Source organism: Hoplias malabaricus, chromosome 9 (assembly GCF_029633855.1).
Source record: "Hoplias malabaricus isolate fHopMal1 chromosome 9, fHopMal1.hap1, whole genome shotgun sequence".
In the NCBI taxonomy this organism is placed as follows: Eukaryota; Metazoa; Chordata; class Actinopteri; order Characiformes; family Erythrinidae; genus Hoplias; species Hoplias malabaricus.
Genome location: NC_089808.1, coordinates 23179925 through 23191235, shown reverse-complemented (window position 1 = coordinate 23191235; position 11311 = coordinate 23179925).

Here is an 11311-nt window from a genome sequence, read left to right as displayed (position 1 = left end):
TTCCATCAGTCATAAAACTGCAATGTACACATTCAGATAGCACTAGATTTCAGATTCCCACAAATGAAAAACCATATAGATGATATACTACAAATATATAATCAGAGGTGTGTAATACACTACATATACTTTGTTACATTTACTTTTGGATAAGAAAAGCTGTACTTTTAGTTCCTTACATTGAACTGCAGTCTGCTCGCTACTTATTTCTATCGATCCGTCTAATGCATGATTTCTTTGCAGGAGGCTCTGTCACGTGACTGCATCTTACCAATCAAATGTAGCCACTAGTAACATTTGAGTCCGTTTCACCAATCAAATAGAGTCAAGCCGTCACATGACCGCACACAAAATCACATCGAACACCGGCAGAAAAGAGCACAGAAGCACACAATACAATGGCAGAGACAATGGCATGCGTTTTTTGTAACAACCCGAAGAGACACAGCACCCCTGGCCCCACGTAAAATATGTTATTGTGGCTGATATTTTCAGGTGTATTATTTGATGTCGTAATTATTAAACAAAGAGGTTACTCAGTACATGAATAATTATTTTACTTAGTACTTTTTACTCTTACTCAAGGTAATTAATTGGGTGACTACTTTTTATATTTATTTGAGTCATAATATTCTAAAGTAACAATACTCTCACTTGGGCACAATCTTTGGCTACTCTACCCACCTCTGTATATAATGCACTGTTAAGATCTAGATTCAGTAATTTTGTGACTTGCATAACGCACCACAAAATGTATGGAGTGATTTGGGGTTAAACCTCTGTTTCTCTCATGCTTTGTGATGTTTTGATGTCTCTGCTATTGCCCCCTACTGGATTGGCATGATACTGCAATTATTTTCGTATTCGTCTGGACAGAAATATTTTCAAAATCGTAAAAAAATAAATAAATAAAAAAAAAAATATATATATATGTTGATTTTTTTCATATATATATATATATTGACATTTTGTGTATGAATTTCCTTCCATGTCCTCTGCTGACCGGGCGTCTTGGACACAACCACAAATATTCTTCAGATACCCTTAGGCTGTTGTGTCTATTGGTCTATATGCACCCCACTCAGCGACATATAGCAAATCATATTACAAACCCACCGCGCTCACTGTTCCTCCCTGAAGTGTAGGTTGCTGTGGAGCTTCAGAAGGTCAGAAGAGCTGCTGAAGGCCTCCTTCTGGTCTTATTCCTCATTGACTTCAAGAAAGAAGTGCACACTTGTTGTGTAGCTGTAGTCGAACCGTGGGGGCTGAGTCTTTGATGCTCTGTAACTACAGCGGTGGCCTTGTTAACCACACTGTACACACAGCATGACTTGGAAATTGATTTTTTTCATTCTGTACAAAAACGCCTGCAATTCTTCAGCTGAATATCAGCCAGGAGACCAGAATGAATGCGAGCGTGTGGCAGAAAAGATAAGTCCACTTGTACACTCAGTGACCACAGGACTGGAGGAGGGTGGGGGGTGGGGGGATCACAAGTTGTAATGGAGTTTTTAAAGAGAGTTTTTTAAAGGGAGCAAACAGGTGTTTTCCTCAGTAATTTTTTTTCCACTTTCTGACATTTATAAGGCTGTTCCTAATATACATACTTCAGAGTTTTGGACGTGATATTGGGCAAATACTCAAATATTTTCTGGGGTGAGTGTGATTGGCTTTGAGAAAAACTGAGTCTGGTTTTAGTTCTGAGAGCCTGAATACGGGTGGAGTGGAGAACTGCCTTTATCAATAACTAACAATTATCCATAAATAAATAAATAAATAACTGAATCTTACAATTAAAACCAAGCACCTACCCTACAAAAGATATCTGAATAGCCGAATACGCAGGGAGGTGGCACGGTGGTGCAGCAGGTAGTGTATCTGTCACAGCTCGAGGGCCCTGGAAATCTTGGGCTCAAGTCCCGCTTCGGGTGACTGTCTGTGAGGAGTGTGGTGTGTTCTCCCTGTGTCTGTGTGGGTTTCCTCCGGGTGAATGTCCATGAGGAGTTTGGTGTGTTCTCCCTGTGTCTGCGTGGGTTTCCTCCGGGTGAATGTCCGTGAGGAGTTTGGTGTGTTCTCCCGTGTCTGCATGTGTTTCCTCCGGTTGACTGTCCGTGAGGAGTGTGGTGTGTTCTCCCAGTGTCTGCGTTGGTTTCCTCTGGGTGAATGTCTGTGAGGAGCTTGGTGTGTTCTCCCCGTGTCTGCGTGGGTTTCCTCCGGGTGACTGTCTGTGAGGAGTGTGGTGTGTTCTCCCTGTGTTTGCGTAAGTTTCCTCTGGGTGAATGTCCGTGAGGAGTGTGGTGTGTTCTCCCAGTGTCTGCGTTGGTTTCCTCTGGGTGAATGTCTGTGAGGAGCTTGGTGTGTTCTCCCTGTGTCTGCGTGGGTTTCCTCCGGGTGAATGTTTGTGAGGAGTGTGGTGTGTTCTCCCCGTGTCTGGGTGGGTTTCCTCTGGGTGACTGTCTGTGAGGATCGTGGTGTGTTCTCCCTGTGTCTGCGTGGGTTTCCTCCAGGTGAATGTCCGTGAGGAATGTGGTGTGTTCTCCCTGTGTCTGCGTGGGTTTCCTCCGGGTGAATGTTTGTGAGGAGTGTGGTGTGTTCTCCCCGTGTCTGGGTGGGTTTCCTCCGGGTGACTGTCTGTGAGGAGTGTGGTGTTTTCTCCCTGTGTCTGCGTGGGTTTCCTCTGGGTGAATGTCCGTGAGGAGTGTGGTGTGTTCTCCCTGTGTTTGTGTGGGTTTCCTCCTGGTGAATGTCCGTGAGGAGTGTGGTGTGTTCTCCCTGTGTTTGTGTGGGTTTCCTCCGGGTGAATGTCCGTGAGGAGTTTGGTGTGTTCTCCCCATCTGCGTGAGTTTCCTCCGGGTGACTGTGAGGAATTTGGTGTGTTCTCACTGTGTCTGTGTGGGTTTCCTCCCACAGTCCAAAAACACACGCTGGTAGGTAGATTGGCCACTCAAACGTGTCCATAGGTGTGAGTGTGTGGAACCCCCTCCAGCATGTGTTCCTGCCTTGCGCCCAGTGATTTCTGGGTAGGCTCCTCACTGACCATGACCTTGAACTTACAGCGCTTATGGACAAATAATGAATATTCAGGTCCAGCCCTAGATATTTTCTGTGTCAGATTCTTTACTGTTCTGAACCTACTTTAAAAAAGTGTCATCACCATGTGGCGGACCCATGCCATGGTGTTTAAACTGACTTCTAATTTTGAGACTAAAATCAAAGTGACTTTGATTAGAGTCAAAAGGTATCAGAGAAAACCAGGTTAGGAAATGCCTACAGGTGTGTCTCAGATCTAACTGGGACCTCATTCCATGTAGCGTAATGCTGTTCATAATGCAGGTATGGTGAAAAATAACCACATTCCTACTTTCATTAGCCTAGACCTCTCATGGTATTCCCGTTATGAGTTCCTGCTTGGCCCCACAAGACTAGCCTCCCACTTGGCTTGAAAAGAGGCTCATGGTGGTCCTGAAGATTTTCAAGGAGCTGCACCTGAGCCGCTGGAAACATCTTATTTTGAGCAGGTCTTAACAGCCTGGGAGGCACTTAGCTGTTTACCACACCACTCAGGTCCAGCCCCTGAGGCCTTCTGGGAATGGAGGCAAACTCACAAAGAGAGCTGACGAACAGAAAAGCAAACCCCACTGGGTTCTATCTCTGTCATATACTCGAGTTGGTGCCTACATTTCGTCTGAAATCCAGGATGCAAGTAGGTAGTTTGCTAACTTTTCTTGCAATACCAGCTTCTACGTTTCTAGAAAGGATTTACATTACATTTTGCAAGAGTTCTCTGAAGGCCTTCAGCCATAAGAACATTACTAAGGCCAGGTTTGATGTTCAGTGTTGGGTGAAAATCAGAATCCAGAAGGTATGCTAATAAACAGTGAAGGACAATATGAAATTCAGTGCATGCCCACATTGCATTTCAATTGCAGAATGTGTCCCGAAGCTTAGACGAGTAAACACAGCCCCTGGGTAAAACGGCTGCATGAGTTTAACTGCGGCTCTCTGAGCCTCTTGAGATCAATCGTTTCCCATTGTGATGGAAGCCACACTTAAAGCAATGGGGGTAAACTCGCAAACAAAACCCATTTGTGCAGTTAGCGTCCTCCTGCTAAGCTGCGTGCCCTCTAATTTACTCGCCTCGCCTCTGTGTGGGTGGAACGAGAAGCACGTGCTCTGGCTCTTCTCATTCAATTTCACACTGGTGATTGTGTGAGTTTTCTCAGCACCCGAACTGCCTGGGTTGGCATTTACGGTGCCTGGGCACTGAAGCAGCGACAGAGAGAAAACCTACTTGATTACGCTGCTCTAAAACACCATTTCTAGCAGCCCACCAGAATTCGGAGTTGACCGAGTGCGCCCTGCAAAGGGAGATTTCACTTATCTATTTTTTAGGACTGTTCTAATGTTATAATGGGGCGGCACAGTGGTGCAGCAGGTAGCGTCTCAGTCACACAGCTCCAGGGACCTGGAGGTTGTGGGTTCAAGTCCTGCTCCGGGTGACTGTCTGTGAGGAGTGTGGTGTGTTCTCCCAGTGTTCACGTGGGTTTCCTCCGGGTGCTCTGGTTTCCTCCCACACACCAAAAATAGATGTTGGTAGGTGGATTGGCGACTTAAAAGTGTCCCTAGGTGTGAGCGTGTGTCGTCCTGTGAAGTACTGGTGCCCCCTCCACGGTGTGTTACCACCTAGCGCCCAGTGATTCCGGGCAAGCTCCGGACCCATTGCGACCCTGAAGTGGATAAGGGTTACAGACAATGAGTGAATGAATGAATATCAATGAATAATGATATAATTGGATGAAAGTAGCACTTACATTTCCACCAGTTACCATGGAGACTGCTGTTGTCATAGGGAAGTTTCGCAAGAGTCTTTCAGAAGAACCAATAAGAGTGGAACCAAGGTTCAAATCAAGTCTGCTCTTTTCAAGGTTAGCAAGGTCAGCTTTCCCAGAAGCAGATGGACCCACTTTCAGAGCATACATTTTTAGGATACAGCCTTTATACAAAAATGTCAACACAAGTCACACAATACCACTTCATCATTGCTCTTGCTTTGTGCACAGAGGCACGGTGAAAGATCTCCCGCAAACGTCTGCCACAAAGTTGTACACAGTTCTCAAGGTTTCTGTTCACCAGCCTGTTCTGTTCACCAGCCTGTTATTCCACCACCAACAAACTTTAAAGCTGCCACTGTGCCTTTGAGCAGGTAGTGCTTTCCTGGCTCTGAGTCCTCCATCAGACGCTGCCAGATGCTGAACAGTGATTCATCAAAGTGTTTCCACTGATTCAGAGACTAAAGGCGGTTGTGATTTAGACACCACTCCAGCTTGTGTGCAGCTGCTTAGCCACAGATGCTTGATATATATATATATATATATATATATATATATATATATATATATATATATATCACTGTTTAAATTATATTTCAGTGTATGTAATGATCTTTAATTTAGTCTGACATTTAGACTACATTAAAAATGGTCCCACTCAACAAAACAATGCATCTGCACAAGAGCTTCAGGAGCTTCAAATGCTTATCAGTCAATAAGTCAAACAAATAAACTATTTCTGTAGCAACTTTCAAACAAATTAAGTTGTAATTCAAAGTGCTGTACAAGCGTCGTACAAACAGAAGGAAAATTATGGAAATTAAAGCATAATTAAAATGAGATTGGAGAAGATTTCATAAAATAAAATATGGTAAAATTTTACAAATGTAATTGTAAAAAAAATGTAAAGATAAATATAATTTAATCAGTTAAGTGCTGCACACAATATAATGCAACAAATGCCAAACAGAAAAAAAGGGTTTTAGTTCAATTTAAAACATTGATATTAAAATATTTACAGTAAACATTTTAACAATTAGTTTAATTGTTATTAGTATTTTATAAACTTTTTCATTTACTTCTAATTCATCATGATTTCATAATTACATAAAAAAGCATTGAATGTTACAAAAATGTTAAAATTCTAACTATAACCTCCAAAAAAAATTCTAAAAATGCTGAGCTCATATCACTTCTAGAAATCTGACTTTCACTGACTGTTGACTGGGGCAGCTCTAGCAGGGCCGGAACAGCATGAATCATGATGCCACTGTCATGTTTAAAGCTAAGGAGCTCTTCAGTAAGATCCATTCTCCGTGTCCGTGTCCGTCTGTGGAAGCAGCACTGCTATGAGCTTAATTTCACAGCACCTGTATTTAACAGGCATATCTGAAAGAACACATTCACAGTGGGAACTGAAATTGAGGGCTGAAGGTCAGTGGGAAATTCCATTAAACATGGCCATGCTCGATTAGCATCACTTAGTCTGTAAATATTCGGTTAACGGCACGTAAACACTGACGAGCTGCCTGTCGTTGTGTTGCAAATGTATTCAGTAGCAACACAGTCATGGACACTTGTTTTCAATTGTGAATCAGGCCACATTAGACAACATTAATTGAGACTTCTACAAGGAAACCTGAGCAAAGCTAAACATCCTGAGAATTTGCGTGCAAATGTTAAACCCTTAAAAAAGTGCACAAAGCCCCATATTAAAATATATTCCCTATCAACATCATTTAACCAGTTGTGTCCTGACCATCCACCTCCATTCAAGGCTTATTCAATCCTATTCAGATGCTAAAGGTCAGGGCCAAGTCTTGCCCATGGAGACGAGAGGTATTCTATTAGCGTGACTCAAGTGTCTTCTCTCGATTCCCACCTAAGATGCACCATATCTTCATCACAAATGGAGAGCTCTTATCATCACTGTGTTAAATAAGATTGTTGCAAGCCAGCTGTTGCATTTAGGCTCGAGGAGAAAAGCCAGACTCGTCATCCTTTGCCTGATCTCCAGAGAGGTTCCTGCGCTCCGAACTCGAACAAGCAATAAGCGAAGCCGGCCAAATGCAAAACCCAGTGCCCGAGGGCGATTATCTTCTAAAGACAGTGCCAAGCAAGGCGCTATTGTCTGCTGTGTGTTCGTGCTCCACTGAACATTCCCAGATCTTCATCAGACCAAAATGTTGATCAAAAGGGTAAGGCAGAGAGCACCTTGTTTTGGTTGGCCTCGATACAGTGCTCCTGGTGCGGAACTGGCATGACTCTGGCCTAGATTGCAAGGTGCTGTCTTATTGATCCACTCTCGCTGATAAAGAGCGACTGAAGACCGGAGCATCCTGAGTCAGCACGTCGATGCCTTTGATCTGGGAGAGCACCTGCAGTCTGCTCTAGGAAACATTTGGCTTTCTTTATCACAAATTGGGAAGGATTCCTGGGAGACATGGTGTTCTCCTGCAAGTGTGTTGAATTTCCAACTGCCTGTTTCATGAACATGCTGGCTGGCAAATGGCAGTGAACACACACTCGTGCACCGGAGCAGTGAGCACACACACACCCAGAGCGGTGAGCAGCCATCTCAGCACCTAGCTAGCAGTTGGTGGTTAAGTGCCTTGCTTAAGGGCACCATAGCTGTGGATTTTGAGGGAGGAGACAGTGCTGTTCTATCAGTCCCCCACCCCCAAGCCTCCTGCCTGTCAAGGGGATCAAACCAGAGACACTTCAGTCTCAAGGCTTCTTCACTACCCTTTAGGCCATAGCTGCAACAACTTAAAAATCAGAGAGAGAAAAACGTCTCTTTGCAAATAGGCCAAATTTTGCGCAGTGTCCTTTTGTGTCTTGCGGCTTCCTCCAATCACAGAGCTTGAAGGCAAGCTAACATTGTGTCTAGAAACTAAAATGGCGTTTTCAAAATTGCTTTCACAGAAGAGGGCAGTACAAACCAGTCAATTAAGAATGAATGGACTGGAAAACCTAACTGTTATTGCACAACGTACAACAAAATTTTGCCTCTGTATTTAAGCCGTCTGCAGCAATGAACACACTAGTGCACTAGGGGAAGTGGGTGCACCCATACACCTGGAGCAGCAGGCAACCATCCAAGCGCCCTGGGAGCAGTTGGGATTCAGGTATTTCTACCATGGATGTTGAGGGAGGTTTTTTCACTCCCCGCCTCCAATTTCTCTGCCAGTCAAAGGGATTAAATCGGCAACCCTCTGGTCCCAAGCCCCCTTTCTTTACCACTAGGCCCCGGCTGCCCCCAAGTTGGACTACCCCCGCTCTATACGTTACACAAAAATCTGAAAGCCCTGTTCAAAAATATCTCCCTCTCCAGCTTGTGGAAATCTTTCTACACTCTCCAACCTTTCCTCCCCCCAAGCTCCTGGTCCCCTAGTGATCCATTAACACGTTCTATTTTCAGGAACTCTACAGCGAAGAAGAAGAATTAATGTAGCTACCAAAAAGGGTCAACGCTGCTACTTCATGGCCTTTAGCATATGTATGCTACATGTTTTTAGCGAATCCAATTTACAATCTTTTCAGTTTGTGGGCCGACTGAAAATGGAAGTGTACCTCCCCCCCTGGTTTCCACAGACTGGAAAAAGATTGAAACTCCAGAGAGGTGGGATTTCAAGGACGAGACCAATGTGACACTACTTGAGTCTGAGTCCTGTGATGAAATGTTATTTCTGTCAGCTATGAAGACGGATGGTGGAGAGGTCAGCTCGCAGCCCAGTGGAGCGTCCATTCGCACAGGCGTGCAGAAGTAATCATAGTGCCAGCCTGGCTTTAATAGCCCCTTGGGAGGGGGGGAGCTGGCAATGGTGCCCTCTCTCTCTCTCTCTCTTTCTCTCAGAGTCAGGTCAATGGTAATTACATCCACGGCACGTTTTTTCCGGGACAGCCATGTGGACTGTGAGAGTAATGGGGGCACAGCTGTTCTGCCACCCCACTGAGTTGGCTTTCCAAGCAATCTCCCTTTCTTTAACCTCCGTGCTGGTGGCCATCTCGCAGCATCCGTCCAACACACAGCCGCACACTCAGCACTCGGCTGTGTTTGTATAGAGTGTTAATCTGAGGCCTGAGATGATGGCAGACAGGGACCAGCTGCTGACGTTATCAGTCTTGTCTGGCTGGTCATTTTGGTTCCAATTATGAGACGTTTTGTCTGTCTGTGCTGAAAAAATGTAAAATATTTCTGAGAAAACATGTACGTGGAAGGTACATTTCATTTGGACCATTTAGCAGCTAGGGTATGGACAGTATATTTTGCTTCAAGGAAGAGCTTGAAAGGAATAGATTATTACGCAACATTTATAAGCCCCAGCGGAGGTTGCTCTAGACCCCTGTAGTTCACGTCACTCTTCAAACTACACCATGCCGGAGTTATGGTGATGCCAACAGTCCATTTTGCTGTGGTTAGCTAACGAAGACGCTAACCCAATATAAACAGTAAAAACACAGCAAGCTATATAATACTGTATAATCCAACACTCCAAATGACCACTTACCAAGCCACTTGTTCTTGTACGACCCATATTATAATCCGCTTTTTGTAGTGTTACACAAACATAGTTGTCACTCAGCTAAATGCTCATTAGGATTTCCTCCATTTTGGATCTACAGTACTGCAGTAAAGTTCATGATAAAATAGTTTATAGTACAGAAAGTACAGAAAATTATCCACACTCTCTGCAGCGAGCTTCCAAGTGTGATATTACATCTGTGTTTAAAATTATGAAAATATAAAAACACAAATGTATGAAAAGTTCCAGTGACTCCACCATAACAAAAACGCACACATATATAACGTATATGGTTTGATTTTCGTGCGTCTATCAGTATGACCTTTCTCCACAAGAGGAAGCTATTAGCACTGATTCAATTTTTGCAAGTGATTTAAAGCTACTCCAGGTAGTATTTTCATCTTAAAATGACTGCCTTTAAAATTGTTTCACTGAGCTGTAATAGGGAGAATAGACCCTCTCTCATTGCAACTCCAGGCTCAGCATTGCAGAAATAGGGTAGGAAATGACCACACACCACCCCTCTCTAAAATTTCAGGACAGTGCTGTAAAAGTGAATTATATTCTGTAGGGGGAGCCCAGTGGCAAACATACCAAATCTTACCCAATTCCCATTTAAAGAAAAAAATTAACAAAAAAATCTGAAGAGAAAAAAATATATATACTTCAGAGGAGATTCTCACTGACTAAAGTGGATGTACTCGTCTCAAACAAACAACCAAGAATACAAAAGAAATAAGATGTAGAAAGCAGGTCCAAGCTAAACGTACAAGCTGACTTTGAAATGTTTTCCCATCGTAATCAGCTGCACTTGTGCTAATGACACCTGCTCCAAATCTCCCGGAGACCTTGAGCTTGATCCTGATTGATTTGTTTTGAGTTGTGCTTCGTTGCATCGTGTTAATGAAGATGTCAAGAGTGATGCTGTGCGTGGATGAATGTACTTGCTCATGTGCACTGTATCCAAACCCTCGGCTACACCCCTCAGCCAATCCTTTACCCTTGACTTGGTCCTTTCAGTCTTTACAATCACTGGAGCAGTGTGGCCTTCTGATCAATTGTGTACACGAAGCTTGGTGACCAGCCCCCACCAGTCATATGGGGATGATTACAGTGGCATGGAGTTTGCACTGAATTACGCATAGTACATCTGAGCTTTTGTAATCCAAAACTGGCTACAATGGCACCTCCACCCAAATAAAGCCTGCAAGTCATCGTAAACTGATCTGAGCTGTAAAAGCTGAGCTCCCTTTTACAAAAAAGGTTCACACAATCAGGCTTTAAAATCACTTTTAAAAGGAGCATACCCTCAGCTAAGCATGAAAACATGATAGCACTAAATAATGCAAGAACCACTGTGCTGTTGGCCACTAACAATCATTTATTATTGGAAATGCAGTGTGACCAACGATTTCAGATTGTTTCTCTATATTTTCAAATAGATATGGCTCCAAACCCAAAAATTATTTTCCCATTCATTAATGATACATAATTATCATTCAATTATTATTGTGAAAAAATGAATTGCTACAAAACAAAGACTTTATTAATAATGACGTGTTAAAACACGTAGTTAAGCTCAAACAATGCTATGTAACATATCTACCTGTAATTGAATACCAAAAGCTGCATGTGGGCGAAACCTTCAGGTTAATAAAAATAAAGGTTTCTGTTTATCAGTAAAAAAAGTCACAGCACTGAAGCCTCCTTCAGTAACACTGTGGTACGCAAGAGTGGTGGGGGGGGGAGGCAATCTATATATAGGAGGCAAGGGTGAGTGTGTTTAACTTTAGCCTAGAGTCACCCCATTCATCATCACAACCGAACTCTGCAAGGGAGGCAAATCTGGGCTTAGCCCGAGGCCCCAATCTTAATATGAAATATGAGGTCTACAGACATAAGCCAAGAGTGGGTCTTTTAAGATGTCGACTTAACGAAAGGGGAACCGAAGCTGTG